We start from the raw sequence: 15082 nt of genomic DNA on the forward strand, positions 1-15082 counted from the left end.
AGCTGATATAACAGCGCTCAGTGTGCCTTGCATTAGTCTTTCAAATACGCCTCCTCGCCATCTAGTGTTCAATTTGGATGGGATGTCCCTCCCACATCCATACACATAACGTTTAATTAGTTATTGCTAGCATGTTATTAAGCAGATATGCCTTGGAACACACGTCATATACACACTTTGACTTGAAATTGCCATGGCGCTTGTTGGATAGCAACAGTATTTTCCTTCTTGGAATTCCTTATAATTAAACAGCATAATAAGTTTTTAGAAAAATGATCGAACACTTGAGAGTTGAAAGAGGTAAAGGTTAACTCATTAAGCCGGATTTTAAAGGATGTAAATTGGAAGCTTTTATTTATCTTCTGAAACGTTCATTTTCTATGTAAAGCAGACGATTGGAGTTATCCGATATTCTGAGCAGGCGAGAAAGGCATTTTAGTGTCGAATTAGTCGTTGCTGGCCTGTGATATGACGTTAGATTAACACTACATTTGGGGGACCGGATCACCAGGTGAAACTGGAACTGGTAGCCAAGGGTCGGCGTCTTTGAGGTCATGAGCGCATTTAGCTGCAGGCATTTTAAACCTGCACCCGTAATTGCAGCCGAACGTTAAAGCAGTATGACTTTAACTTCCCGTTTATCCGTCCTTTAAACGTTATTCCTGGTCCACGTGTTATCCAGCAAAAAAATCCTTAGTTGACTGTAATTAGTTACCCATTCCAAGTCGTTTATGAATGTTAGCAAGTGCCGGCATCTGTTTTCCCTTTCCCCCAGCAACGGTTTACATTAACTTCCCCATTAAGTGCACACCTCTTTGCGATGAGCACACGGCAACTTCTGTAGGCCCTGGCAGCCGCTTCCCCACACTGCCTCCAGCCCTGAACATTCCTCCATGAAGAGGCTTGGCTGCCGGAGAATGGGGGAAGACATCTGGCCAACAACAGCTGCACGAGTTCCGCGCGAGGGGCGCACGCGTCACACACGCGCAGCACGTGCAAGACTTAGTGACTTTTTTTTTTTTTTTTTTTTTAGACTGTGCTCTCTCTCCGCAGCAAGAGCATTTGCACGCACAGTCTAGTGAGGTTAGAGGGAGATTGTGTTGGATAACACAACCCCGCTGCTGCAGAAGTCGACAGAGGATGAGCTACCAGTACGGATGTCTGCGTATATGCAAGCCATTTATATTGCTCATACATAGAAAATTTATTTTTATTATTATTTAAAATTCTTCTTTTTCTTTTTTTTTTTCTTTTATTTAACCAACTCGGCAAGGTTAAATCAGTAACAGCTCGAAGTCGAAAAACTGCGTCATAGATCGCAAATAGGGAAATCCCCTTAGTGCAGAAAGTTGTCTTAACTTTTTCCTCCATTTTAATAATCTTAAATAAAGTATTTATTTCAGACGACTGCGCATTCATTAAGTCACAATTAATCAGTTTTATTGTTTTCAAAATTTTGTTCCTTATGCGCATATTTGATTTGTTGTTTTTTTCTCACTGCATATTTTTGTGGAAATTTTATCCATATTTAGAATTGTGCAGACGTAATTTAGGCAAAAAAAAACAAAAAAAAAAACGCAAGTAATTGACGGAGAGAAAAAGCAGACGTAATTGAAGGGCAAAAAGCAGACGTAAGCACTGAAGCACCAAACGAAATCTGTCATTAACAAACAAGGAAAACAGATTGTTATTTAAGTATTTGCATATAAATTAGAATTTGATTTTCCAACAAAATAAAAGGGAAATTCCTTTCTTTATTTCTCAATCTGAGGTGTAGAAGGATAAAATAATTCATGATAACCATCTGAGAGGTGCCTGGGTCAGGGGGAAGAAGGTCTAATTTTAAAATATCCAGTTATTTATCGTGATAATGGAGCCTCACCTTTTCAAACGCTCTGATTAAATTAACCCTTGCCGTCTTAACCACAATAAAGTTTATATTTCTTATTTGCCATCTTATTTTTTTGTTTGATAGGCTTATGTGTTTACTGTGGATTATTTTGAAAATAATCTTTATTCGGGTTTTGTTATGCATCTTTTCTATTTGTTTAGAGGTGTGCTTGCAGCGTTCATCCCATTTGGAAGACATCTCATAATGATAAATTGAAAAAAAAATTTTAAAGTATATGGCTTTCTGAAAATGGCCGCCCACAGTACGTGAATTCTAATAATTCACGTCCTCTACGTTTGCTCAATTTTACGATTTTTACACATCCACCAAAAAAGTCTCACGTTAAATGTGTATAGATTTTTATAAATTATTTATGAAAAAGTTGTTTTTTGAGTCCAGGTACATTCTAGAATAAGAAAAATATTTAAGCTATAAGCAGTTTTAGATCAAGTTTTTATGCACTCCAGGATCGCATAAACGGGCCTGAAGACGAGAAACAGTGAGTTCCCACCGAAACGTAGCCGGAATTGTTAAGTATTTGGCATTGAGGTGTTTCAGTCGTTCAAATTATATCTGTATCTTCCTCGCAGTTCCAACCTAGGGTTGGATCAGGTGAATCATCTTTCACTATTTCCCCCAAATCCTATCTTCTGTCATTCGCTCCCACTCAGTTCCCCCAAATCCTATCTTCTGTCATTCTCTCCCACTCAGTTCCCTTCATTTCCACATCGTCCCTAATCTGATCTCTCCATCTTTTCCGGGGGTCTTCCTCTCAGCCTCTTATTGTCCATTACCATCTTAAAGGTGATGCAGTCATCTTCTCCCTCAAACTTTTTATTTCCAAGTTCATTCTATCAATATTTCTAATTTTGTCTCTTCCAGTTTTAGCTAACATAGTCCTTAACACCTTCATTTGCATTGCTTGGATTCTGCTGGTATCCTTTTTATTCATCCTCCACGTCTCAGCATAGGTCAAAATAGGGACAAAATATTCCCTATTTATCAACTTTTTACACTTTATAGCATTTCAATAATAAATTACTTAAATCTACCACGTGATATAATAGTGTAGTCTCAATTAATTAATTAATTACCTTTCAAGAAGCATTTTTTTTAATGTTCTGAATTGTGTTTTTACTTTTACTGAAGTCAAAATATTTGGAAACGTTTAATATATAATGTAGCCTTCGTATTAAATAAAATTTCAAATATCAGTGGGGTTTTTTTTAATTAAATAAGCTAAGAAAAAGTTAAAATTAATTTGGTTATTTTGTATTGGAATCCGCACTCAAGCTTTAATTTAATATATTTAAAAAGATGTGCACAATTGGTGAACTGCGTATCTTAGAAATCTTTTGAGATTGCAACTCAGCCTACGTTACCATAGCAACTGTTTGAAAATAGTCGTTTGCTTGTTCCTCTGTGTTTTGTTTTGTCTTTTGGTTGATGTCGCTTGGCTATCGAAAGTAATGTTCTATTTACAGATTAACACGTTAAAAAATAATAAATAAATAAAATATTTCAGTAGTTAAAAACTTTTTTAAAATGACTTTTGCATTTGTTGCGTACAGTTCTGCTTGCTATTTTTAATTGGCAAGCAGAACTGCAATCGTTTGTTTTTATTTTGCTAATTTAACATTTCCAATTTAACCATTGTCCTTTCTTTCCTTCCATTGTCCATTTTATTGTACTTTATCGCATTAACAAGTATTAACGTCAGTTAGCACTAACAATGTATGGGAATTTAAGAATGTGTTAATGTCAAAATCGAAGTTCGCCCCTTTGTTCGCCCTCTGTAGTGAAAAAAGTTCCGGAAGGGAGTGGGTCAGGCCTAGCCTCACCATCTGCCAGCTGTTATAGCATAAGCCGGTGGTTGGCCGACTGCTGGCGGTCTGGCGGCAGATGGAAGAAACTTTTCGGCCGCAGGCCACGCAGCTAGTAAAAGGAACGCCGCTTTCAGTGTGGCGGCCAGTAGAGATGCTGTGCTGTCACGCGCTGCGTGTGTTGGTTGCTCTGTCGCTTGGATACGAACTGCAAATGCGACTGCACGTGTGAGTTCATGGCCGCGTGGCTTGTCAGCAAGACGATATGGAGACGCTCAGGTAATTATGTTCGTCGTTTGGTTTTCTTATCGTTTGGTAAGATTTGCACTTGAAAATTTTAATTATGCATGATTATAATCTTAAAATTGGATTTTATGTGGCCACGGGGAATGTCAGTAATGTAAAACCTAAAATTGCACACGTGGTTGTTGCATTTTGTGAGCGTTTACTTATTAGGTATCTGTAACTCAGATTACGTATAGATACATTTTATTTTAATATTTATGCAAAAGAATTTTTATTAGAATTATCACGGGATTCTGTTGAGTTGAGTTATTGTTTATTTTATGTTTCTAATATTTATTTTCCTTGCAATATTAATCAAAAGAATGATTTTGTTTAACTACATTTCTGAAAGATTAACCTCGTGTTTTTGCAAAATTATCGCCAGATGTCAGCAGTAGTACTGAAGATGTTTTAAAGATACAACTACAGTTGATAACGTGTGACGTAATGGTACTTTCGTTGCAGTTAAACAAGAATTTACATGTTTCTGAATGAGGACAAAACCGATATAAGGGGAAATTACCTTGAATTACATACATGTTGCGTCAGTCGAAATGGTCTAATGAACTGTATTTATTAAAAAGTGTTGATCAATCTAATGCATAGGAACGACACTGAATATGTAAGCAATGTTGTCACTTTATATTGGATTGGTAAATTATTTTTAGTGCAAAATAAATCCGTAGACTGTAATAATATGATTTAATTATGAAATTGTTATAATTTACAAATAAATATTTTAGCCGTTGTTTTAGAATTCAGATTGTGCTGTGAGGTTTGTAAATTGGTAAAATTCTCTTTCTGTTCAAAGCTAATTGTTTCTGTTTCAGTGTGTATTTTTTTTTTTTTTTATGCTGTCCAGAATTCCATTCACTTTCCATTATGTTTACCACAAGGTTGCAATAATTTTGCTATTCCCAGACGTATTTGCTTAACCTTTCATTGGGCTGTTAAACATTGTATGTTTAAATTTCGTCTATAATTTTTAACTATTATTTCTCCCTATGCAATGCACCACTTAGTTCTTATCTAGTAATGTGTTATTTCGGTTTTTTGTACAATAGGCATTTTTCGTAATGTTGCCTTTAGCTGCTTCATTTTATCTGGTATTTTTCCTCTCATTGGTCCATCTTGACAATATAGTGGTTTCACCAATTGTGTTTGGAGACAACGACTAAAAATTTCTAAAGGACCCTTCAGAAAAGTTGCCTGCCGATCTCAGGCAAAGGGGGTATAGTTTCTTCCCCTTGAATTATTTCACCTTTTTCAGCCAGCGAAATAATCAATTGGCCCTTGAACTCTCTTGTACAGACACAATGCGCAGTGGCGCAATATGGTCGCTGATCAGCCAAACACCCAAGAACAAATCTGTCGTTGTTGATCACTATAAGTTGTCTCCCAATGTTAATTGAAAAAGAGAGAGTCTGGCAGAGTTCAAAATGAAATTGGATAATTATTTTTTAGCCATGGACAAACTTTGATCGACTCAAGTTTCCCCCCCCCCTTTTTCTTGGATGATGCGCCAAAGTTCGATTTATTGTCAATTGGGCATAATGCTAATTCTTTTATTCCATAACCTAAGTTCCCTTTAAAATTCACTGTCTCTTCCCTTACCTATTGTAGGTGAATCCTGCATAGTTACTTTCTATTCCAAATGCTGATGCAGGCAACTGAAATCATGTTTAGGTGAGGTTCAGGAATTTTTTACCATTATGTGGTAAAAAAAATTCCTGAACCGTGGTGCTCTTGCCATCTTGTAGCCTTAAAGGCTTTTTCTTCACATTCTTCTATAGCACTGGACGGTCCAGTGTTGGCACACCTTAAAATTCCTTTGATCTAAATATATTTTATCAGCGGACCCTCTTTTAGTTCGAAAATTGTATTTTCTAGATAAATAAGTTCTGTGGTTTGTACATTTAACAAGTGAAAAAGTTCATCATATTATATATGCTTGTTAAGAAACTGATTTTTTGGTTTGTCGATGAAGAATTTGAAGACCTTGAAAAAAAAATAAAAATATATATATATCTATATATTATCAGACGACATTCAGTTCTTTATTTGGCGGGCAATAGGAACGGGACATAATAAAATGAACAGACAAACGGGGTCATTACAAACTAATCAGCAGACGACCTAAAAATAGATATTTCCTGCGGTGACAAATGTGGTTCAGCTTTGACATTCTCTGATGGCGGAAGTACACTCATCCTACGACAGTCCAGATGTTGCTCCCTGCTCCTCACCACCTCTGCCCCTTCTTATTGCTTGTTTTTCAACTGGACCCGGCGCCCAGCTGGTTTCTGCTCGTGCTTGGGGACCATCATTTTTATCCGACCCCAGTTATTTGAAAGGGATCACTTGTGTCCATTCACGACGCGTGCAGCCCATCTGTGCCCCCTTCCCCCAAGTCGAACGCAGCGCGCGAACACCAGCTGTCCAAAATTAGTAGCTTTCTTTATGCCACGCGTTTGCCTCGTGGCCTACCTATTCATGTTGAACTTGAAGAACCATTGAAACTGTTGACGAGGTTTTGAAGAGTGACCCAGGTTTTAACCCTGCACGTGGAAAATCCCCTCACTTTTCTTCCCTGTTTCCTTGGCGCTTCTATTGTCGACCCTCTGATATTGTTCGAGGTATTCAGAAAGGGAATTTTTTCCCTTCAAGGCGTTTTGTGCCTTTAATTATCCTATGGCTGGAAAAGCGAAAAACTGCGAGAAGGCCAAACAGTTGTATGGCGTAAAGGATTTCCGTTTCGAATGATGGGGAAGCGACTGTCAAGTTCCGATATGTTAGAAGCCATATGAAAATGTCTATTGTTAGACTCTTCGTTTAGTACATTTAGACCACCTTTATCACTTTTTTTTTTCTTTTTTTTTAACATAAGCTGAACAAGCTTTGGTTAGAACTTTTGGGGACAGCTGCTTCATGAATCTGAAATGGGTCAACCATATAGTGACAAATTTGATGTTGTCGAGAATGAACGAAAAAAAAAAACATTTTATTTTGTTTGTTTTCTGTTTCAGCAATTCCGACATTTTGGTTGGACTGTTGGTATTTCTCATATTACAACAAATTTCTCATATTATAAAAATTTTCTTATAAATATTATTTTTCATGGTGATCTATAGATTATTTCTCCAATTTCAAAACGAATATTGGACGTTTAACAATTACATAGCGAATTCCAAAAAAAATCATGCCCGTATAATTTGCAGCCATCAAAAGCAAATCTATGCCAATGGTAACCTTTCTAATACAAAACAAACAAGAACTTTAGAACACTAAACACAACTGGCCCCATGGCAACAGGTAATTCACCTAGTCCATTTTGACTTCTGCCAATACAGTGGAACTTCATGGGAGATTATTGGCAGCCGAGTGTGTCATTAAATGTGCGGAAACCATCAAGAAATGGACCCGACAGATCCACCGCGGGTGTACACATTAGCCCACGAGATAAGAGAATCGCGAAGGTCGTGAAGATTCACACTGGGAACACCTCCACTTCGTCACGAGGCTGAGAAAGGTGAGCGAGACTTAATGGGATGTGTTCCCACCCTTTCTGCTCACAGTCTGTTGTCTCCGTAGGGCTTCCCTCCTCCAGTTACTGTGTGGCCCACCTTTGGGGGTCGCTAAAAACCTGCATGCTTCGGGCTTCGGAATCCCTGCGGAGCTCCCGACAGCGGTGGCTGAGATGGCTGTATTTACGCACCTTCTCTCCGCTCTTCAGCGCGGAGGATTAATATTTCACGTGTAGATAATTGGAACTTTCTCTTGCCGCTAATCTTGTTTATGAAGAAGGCGACGGGCGAGGTTAAATAGGACTAATGGTACCTGAACAGAAAGTACAAATATATGCGTGCTCGGAGAAGCGGGAAGAGGAGGAGGACCGTTTCTCACGCTTATTTTTTCACCACATGGGTCATCTTGAAGGACTTGAGATGATGTGGGCGTTACATCTAAGGATTTGGTAGACTATTTGTAATTCAGATCGCTTCCTCTTGCATACATATATAGAGGAAATGGAATATTTTGAATCGAGCGAATACGTAGATATCAGCCATTTTGTTTCCTTTTAGCAGTTCTTTACTAAGGTTGTCTCTGCTGGAATCACTTTCTTTTATTTGTTCAGTTATGTGATATTATTTTTAATGGAATTGAAAATATACAGATAATTAATAAATATGGAATTGAAAAATAAATTGCCTGGCTGTTCGGAGTAATTAAAATAATAGAAAGCTACATGTGCATCCAGGTTTTTTTTTTTTTTTTCCTCCTCACACCAGGTGGAATCTTTTCCACCTATTGATGGAATTAGAACTCATGGTGTTCTGAGTTCTAATTCCGTCAATGACGCGAGGAATTTTTATCGGCCTTCTTCACAGCGTGCTGAGTTAGTCGATCTCAGGCGAGGATAGAATGGGTTTTTTCTCCCGGAAACTCTCAATTTACAAATATATTATGTGCGCCGCAATATGGCCTAAGTTGTTGATGAGCCTAAAAAAAACAACACAAACGAACTCCCAAAACAAACATTAGAATTCGACCTCAGATTATACACAGTTTACTGACGCCTCGTGGCTTTATTTACCCCGGTGCGAAATCTAACCAACTTAAATCAGATTTGGTGTGAAAGCATATTTTTTGTCTTTTGATAGTTTCTTTTTTGAAGGGAGTTGGCATCGCCGGTGTTAGTTTTGTGACGATAACCGTGGGTCACCCACTTCAATTAAGCGCATGCTCTGACACATGGTCTACGTCACACATAATCATAACCTTAAAGAAAGGAGGGAGTAAGATTAAGAGACACGAAATCACACACCCACCGAATGAAGTGAACAAAATGAGCACTGACGCGAATACAACCTTGACCCTAAGGTTCTATCCAATTGGCCAGAGAGATTGTGATGATAGCAGTTTGAATTTTCAGTGACGATTGGTTTGGAAGGAGAGAGCTTGAGTGTACATACAGCCAACGCATATCAACAAATAAAAATTTAATTTTCTCGATGTGGAACGAGGCATCGAGAACTGCGTAAGTAATTCTCTTTTATTATATGCGTTGGTGTAGAATCCGCTCAACTAAGTAGGCCATTCTGAAAAAGGCGGAAGAATCCATATATTCTTCTTTGCATCGCAGACTGATTATACGAACTTCTATGGCTTTCCTATAACCACATGAGTTATTTAGAAATGCTGTTTCTTTCACTGCCCTGGTGTGTCTTTTGCCACCCATTAAGAGAGGAACTGTTCCTTTCAACGCATTCAGGTCATCGGTGAGCTCGGGGGTGCTGCATTTCGGCTAGCAGGGCCTCAGCGGTTGAAAAACAATGGTCATCTAGACTGTGGTGGGTCCAAACAGGTGTAGCCTGCGAAGCCGACTGCACCTAAGGCGGCAATATAGGCGGAAACTTTCTTTGGTAAGGAAGCCTGTATATACGCCGCGGGCGGTAAGCAGGAGTACCCAGCAGTAACAATAGACCCACTCTGTTCATACGTGTGCTGTGCGCGCGCACACACACACGTCTATTATATAAATAGAGAATGACAGTCCCGATTTCTTAGTGTCCACCACTACCACCATCTTCCTTGTTGTCAGCTGAAATTCTCCAGAAGTATGGACATTGTTCTAGAACCGGGTTCGCTCGTTTCTGAATGTCGCTGGTGACATTCTAAAGTTGCCCGTTGAGGTAGCAGGACTTTTCAGACAAATCAGCACTCCTACCTTAATTGTTAATGTTTAAGAATGGAATCTTTGAAATTGCTTGAAGTCGGCATGTACTTCTGTTCACTTTTGAATCACGGGAGGTCCATGGTAGGGTCAAGGAGACACGGGGGGATTGCCACTCAGCCTTCACTAGAATGCATTGTAATTATATTCCATCATACTGAAAGCGTATCACTTTGGAAATGCCGACCACCTTGTCGACATTTCTGCGAACTTCCATGATGGGAACTATGTAGCAGACGAGAGACCGGAAGGAAATACTATTTCAAAAATATTTGCCTTTTCCCAACCGAAGTGAATTGTTGTTGTCGGGGGCCCAGTTACGAAAACATTCACTTACTTCTGCGTGTACATAATTTACAAATCACCTGCTTTACCAGCTGCATAATATGCAAATTCGAGTTGATCATGTGCGTATAAAGACTCCGCGGAGAGTAGCCAGCCAAATTCGTAAGTATTTTTTCTTTCTTTCTTTCTCTTTTTCAGACAGCCTGACCATTTACTAAATGGGGAGGGCGGGACGTTTCACAGGCACATTTATATAACGTAAACCTGTCAGTTGGTGAATGAGTAAAATATTTGACCTTGGTGTTGGATATCTGCTTTTATTCTCGTGTCGTTGAAAATGGGCACAGAAGCATGGCGTTGACAGCCATCGAAATAGCTGTTGAATTGGTGTTTTTTAAGGGGTTACTCTGAATAAATGCTTGCATGGTTGATTTTGATTAACAACGAAACCCACCCACATGTATTATGATGGTTGTATGATGAACACAATGGAGAGGTCTCCATGCGGTACCTACTGTCACGTGAATTTGCCTCAGCAGTAACAAGTTGGCAAAGAATCGCAGCAACAAACAAACTTTAATTTACTGGTTGGCTTTCGTAAAAATTCTAAGTTGGCCATCATTACATTTGAGTTTATTCCTAACGGAAATCATCAAATCGTCCTTAGGATGTCGCTGGGAGAATGACATCTGTGCCATAATTATTATTGTTTCCCGCTATTCATCACTATCACTGTAGCCTAAAGCCTGTTTCCTAGAGAGAGAGATGAGGACAGCACATGTGCCGGACGGATGTCCGTTGACAGCATTCTGTTTACTCTGGTAGCGAGACTATTAGTTTTTGTTCATGTTTTTTTATGCATATGCAGTTGATTGTTTCCTCTGACGGCATCCGTTCAATACTCGGAAAACGAGGTATCGCCACACACCTGCCGTTCTAACCTGTACAGGTGTTGAGGTACATGTTGTACACACTAAATAAGACTGGTGATGTTGCTGCTGTAAATCTTCGATACTGCTCTGGTTGCAAGGCATACTGAGCGTGGACCAACCTTGAATTTCTGGATGAAAAACTCTATAACAACACTTTAAAAATTCGTAAATAATACTATGCACATTCAGCAAGGATACTTTCACATAGTTTGTTTAAAATATTAGTTTAAATTTTTACCAGAGCACTTTGTCGATTATTAAAAATAGAAACTCCTTTGTGTTCAGCCAAGACTCAATTGTATCCGCCTACACGCAGGCTGACACTTCAGCACATTCTTTAAAGTCTTAATTAGATTCTGTATTCGTTTTTAATAAAATTTTGTTGCATTGAAACCCACTTTTCAATGCAACAAGATATGGCGTCCTTTTAATTGTATAAGCTGTATTTTATTTTTGATGTACATGAGTTTGCATATGAGGTTGTTGTCAATTCATGTACATCAATAAAACGAAGTCAAAAGCAAGCAGAGTTTGCTAAAAATGCATCAATCATAAAAACACTAATTCTGATCTCGTATGTTCTGCTTGTAAGTTCTGATTATTTCGTATCTTTGGATTCAGTTAGTAATGCCAATAGCGAATTCGTCCTCGCAGAATCGACCTTGAGGTCAGTTGGATACCCCTCAAAATTTGTCGGCCTTTCCTATCGCCTCTCTGACTGAACGCGCTTCATTTCACACCAGGGAAATCAGTTTCTTCCCTTATTAGTGGATACAACGTAATTGTCTCATTTTGCCCTGTTAGGTGTTTAAATCTTCCGATCCATCATCCTTGCTCGGTCGGAAGAGTCACGAGAACCACTTGTTCATTAGTGTGTTAATTGTTGCTTTCTTCTTCCGAAGTGGCCCCTAAACGCCTACCTGTTTCTCTGTACAGGCGTCCTTGAAGTAAGGGGTCAAACGATTGACACTACTCTTGCTCGTCCTTTTTCTTTAACATAGTATCATATGTGGGAGACACGTATCAAGTTATAAACTACGCTCCTTCTCACCGAACTAGTTGTAACCATCTATTATTTTTTTGAGGGGGGAAGGAAAGGGGATCGATTGTTATTTTCCATTTATGATTTGCTTTTGTTACCAGCGTACACATTGTCCATATTAGGTCACGTTTTCAATCGCGTAATTGTACCGAAACAGGTTATTGAGGTTTTCCCCAGTTTGTGACAAATTGGCCTTAGAACACATGCAATTTATGACGACGAACACTAACGCCTCGTTACTGTAATATAATAACTAGCTTTGAATTCTAACTAGTAGTAGTTATGAAGTTGGTTAACGAACAGAAAAAAACTCAATGGTTATTTTTATCTATAACTTTAAGTATAAGTTCTTTACTAATTGAAGATGAATCGAAAAATGGGAGGTGACAGATGGTGGACAAATTTTCTAATTGACAAATTATAAAATTAAAAAGCTTAACACACTATTAAGTAGAATCTTGTTTAAAAAAATAGCAAGGTTCACGCCCATTTATTATAAAACAGGTTTTTATGTTTTATCTATTACGCCAGATTAGAGAAAGTCGCTTGAATGCATTTAGTAATCCTGATATAATAATAGCTAGCTTTGGTTAATTTATTATAAATTTTGTTTCTATCAATTACCCCACCCTCCCCCGAATATATCGAAGTCTCATTTGTATTGTCCCTTAAGCGAAACGTCCAAATTGATTGCTAAAAACGTTGATTAGTGTTTGGGAACATTACAAAATGATTTCTAAGTGAACGACCTTAAGGAAAGACAGAAACACTTATGTCTTCTGTAGCTCTTTTTTTTTTTTTTTTTTTTTTTCATGCGTCTGCGAAATATTCTTAGCATCAGTAAACGACATTACCCTCGTTGACAGAGCTGAAGTTGTCTATTGGTGGAATCGGGGACAGGTGGCTGAAGCTCCCGCTCCTAAGTGGTACAACTGAAGGGATCACTTATGCATATCAATAGCCCCGTGTACGTGTAACCCAAGCATCTTGCAGACGGTCTACATTTTAACAGAGCTGGCGCGTGGCGCACAGCCACCCTGCTAACAGCTGACTATCCCGTCAAGAGCGCGTGCGAACATCAGCTGTTATTGATGGAGTAGAAGCTCTCTGTCCGGCCATTACCCTTGCCCGCTGCTTGCACGAAGATTCTGACTCCATGGACAACTGGTCGATCGTCTTGCACAGCCTCAAAAATGTACTTGTTTGGGGATGTTTCTTTGTCATGTAGGCGTTCTTGATATCTGTCTCTGCCACTTCTTAATTGATTTTTCTTTGGCCATTTCTCTGTACCCTTTTTTTCCTTCCTGTGCTGTTTTTTGGATTTCTGTTTTTTGAACGTCAGATATCGTATTGCGACTCATTTGTCTTCGATTTTCATTAACTTTAGTGAAGTATCGTTTAATGGTTATAGCTTCTTAAATCTTTTTGTTTCTTCTTTAATGAGAATGTGAAGATCATTCAAAAAGTTCGTATTTTGACTATTAAGGAATTAAAAATATTGGCTAAATAAGAAAGATTCAAAAGATTTTATATCCTTGTTTGATATCTTTCAAACAAAGGCCATTTTTAAATGACCATTGCAGTCCTTTTATAACTATCAAATGAGGAGGGTAATTTTGTTTGCCTCCTAATTGTATAAAGCTTTTGGATTTGATCTAAACTGAAAACCATAGTCATTTTTACGAATAAGAGCAGTCATGCCCTCGTGCATGGGCGCCGGCAGCATGGTGCAAGTGCACCACCTTTGGATTTCGAAGTAAGACACAATTTTTAATATTTTCATTAATTTATATTGAAGAAAATTTAGTGAACAAAAAAATTTATTCCCACATACACCATCTTGAAAAATATCCTGCCTGCGCCCAGGCGTCGTGGGTAGTACAGTTGGTAAGATCGCCGTCCTTCCCACTCCTGGTGGAAAAGACCTGAGTTCGAGTCCCGTCAATGATGAGGGGTATTTTTATGGGCCTTTTTCACAACGTGGCCGAGTTAGTCGGTCTCAAGCGAGGGTAACATAACCTTTCGTCCAGCAAACAGAAAATTGATCTCAGAACACTCAGTTTACAGACAGTATACACGGCGCAATATGGCCTTAGTCGCTGATTCTCCAAAAACGCAACAACAACAATCATCTAGAATTCTATCAGGTCTGCTATAACTGTTCCTCAACCCTTGGCTAATTTTCGGCCCGTGGGAGTTTGAGCCTTGTTTCTTTAAGATCTGCAAAATTTATGAACTTTTTGTGGAGAAAGAGATACGTAGTTTAAGAGGTTGAGATACGTTACGCTAGAGGAAATCTAGTCATTAAATAAAACAAAAAAATGATGAGAGGGTCTCTCAGTAGCCAAATAAAATTGAGTGTTCGAAAACTGAATGATGAGTGGACACAAAATTCATTATGTATTCCTATAGTTAGCCCGTTGCGCTAATCAAGCTAATGGCCTAGAGTCATTGGTTTCCGTAACTATTACGTTGATGTAGTTGTTTATTAATTCGTGGTCACATGATATACAATGATAGTTCATGGTTTAATAAAGACATTTTGGCAGTCTGTCTGCATCGGGGTTTGACCCCAATTAAAAATTAATTCTAGCAGATTGTCATTCATATTGGATATGAAAACAGACACGCTATACCTAAGGCAGAATCAAATGAGTTACACACTTAAAAGGCACACAATGTTTTACTGTTGAAAATTTTGACAGTCTGTCTGCATCGGGGTTTGACCCCAATTAAAAATTAATTCTAGCAGATTGTCATTCATATTGGATATGAAAATAGACACGCTATACCTAAGGCAGAATCAAATGAGTTACACACTTAAAAGGCACAAAATGTTTTACTGTTGAAAATATTTCATCTGTTCATGAATGACTTCGAAAATATATGGACAGTGGTTACCCAAAGTGTCTCCGGTTCACCAGACGATGTTTACGTTTCGATACAGTAATACAAACTTCGACCATGTTTCACTTTACACCATGTTTTTGAAACTAAAAACAAAAGTTTTTCATTACCGAGACGTTTGAACATCCTATATTATCAGTTTCTTTTGTATGATAATTTGTTACATCTCTCTGTAATATAAAC

At 38.4% G+C, this 15082-nt stretch overlaps 1 protein-coding gene across 2 annotated transcripts in view; it reads left to right on the forward strand.

Annotated features, from left to right (window-relative positions):
- stet (rhomboid serine protease stem cell tumor) overlaps positions 1-15082 on the forward strand; it is a 274366-nt gene that overhangs the window by 243521 nt on the left and 15763 nt on the right. Inside the window, exon 1 of one of the 2 annotated variants that reach the window (XM_090380093.1) lies at positions 3892-3993. The exons of the other annotated variant lie outside the window; for it this stretch is intronic. The gene's annotated coding sequence lies outside the window, so the exon portion shown is untranslated. Of the gene's footprint in view, positions 1-3891; positions 3994-15082 lie in introns of those variants that run through there. 2 annotated transcript variants of the gene reach the window in all.

Source organism: Mastigoproctus giganteus, chromosome 8 (genome assembly GCF_048544385.1).
Source record: "Mastigoproctus giganteus isolate SK-2022 chromosome 8, ASM4854438v1, whole genome shotgun sequence".
Taxonomy (NCBI): Eukaryota; Metazoa; Arthropoda; class Arachnida; order Uropygi; family Thelyphonidae; genus Mastigoproctus; species Mastigoproctus giganteus.